Below are 1,206 nucleotides of genomic sequence, written 5' to 3'. Positions count from 1 at the left end.
CATTCTCCATGATGTCCTTGTCTCAGTCAGTTGTACTTTTCATTTCAGATCGAGTATCTTGTCAAGTACCACAATCTGCTGTAGACGAGGTCAAGGTTTTACACAGAGCTCCTTTTATGTTCATTTGAATTGAATCTACTTAAAATCGTGAGATTTTTTGATCCCTTTTCTTGTCCTAGTGTGGGGAATTAGCTCAAGTGGTAGAGCGCTCGCTTAGCATGCAAGAGGTAGCGGGATCAATGTCCGCATTCTCCATGATGTCCTTGTCTCAGTCAGTTGTACTTTTCATTTCAGATCGAGTATCTTGTCAAGTACCACAATCTGCTGTAGACGAGGTCAAGGCTTTACACAGAGCTCCTTTTATGTTCATTTGAATTGAATCTACTGAAAATCGTGAGATTTTTTTATCGTTTTTCTTGGACCTGTGTGGGGAATTAGCTCAAGTGGTAGAGCGCTCGCTTTGCATGTGGGAGGTAGCGGAATTGATGCATGCATTCTCCAAAAGACTTTCTCTGTAGTGCTCAGTCTTTTAACAGTCCCATCACTGATCAAGTATTTCTTGTAGTACTGAAGTCTTCCTCAAATGTCTATACGCAAAACCGAGTGCCATAATGGATGTTACGGCATTTGCGTTCTTTGCTCTTTTCTCATCATAAGAGTCCATGGATGAATTGATACAAGGAGCAATGGAGCTTTGACCAAAAACTCACATCCCAGTGTGATCTTTTTTAAAGTATCCGTAATAGAACCAAATCACAGACAAAGTTGAACCATTTCTGAGGCCACTTCACAACCTAAAGCATACAACAAGGATGGGATTTGAACCCACACGTGCTGAGCACAATGGATTAGCAGTCCATCGCCTTAACCACTCAGCCACCTCGTCCTTGCTTAAAGTATTGATTGAAGGGGAGAGCATCAAGCTTTGCACAGGAGTCTTTTGCTGTTCTAGCATGCGAGAGGTAGCGGGATCAATGCCCGCATTCTCCATGATGTCCTTGTCTCAGTCAGTTGTACTTTTCATTTAAAATCGAGCCTCTTGTTAAGTTCTGCTGTCTGCTGGAGACTGGGCCAAGGGTTTAGAAAGAGCTCCTTTGACGTTCATGTGAATGAAATCTACTGAAAATCGTGAGACTTTTTTATCGTTTTTCTTGGACCTGTGTGGGGAATTAGCTCAAGTGGTAGAGCGCTCGCTTTGCATGTGGG

General features: G+C 42.7%; 1 non-coding gene across 1 annotated transcript; it reads right to left on the bottom strand.

Moving 5' to 3' along the window:
* Positions 1–804: 804 nt before the first annotated feature.
* Positions 805–886, bottom strand: trnas-gcu (transfer RNA serine (anticodon GCU)). The gene has a single exon. It is a non-coding gene; the product is annotated as a tRNA-Ser (tRNA).
* Between the last annotated feature and the right edge of the window lie 320 nt (positions 887–1,206).

This window comes from Poecilia latipinna, unplaced genomic scaffold, assembly GCF_001443285.1.
Source record: "Poecilia latipinna isolate Pla-1442-1.1 unplaced genomic scaffold, P_latipinna-1.0 Scaffold1794, whole genome shotgun sequence".
NCBI lineage: Eukaryota > Metazoa > Chordata > Actinopteri > Cyprinodontiformes > Poeciliidae > Poecilia > Poecilia latipinna.
This window is presented reverse-complemented; position numbering and strand designations above follow the sequence as displayed.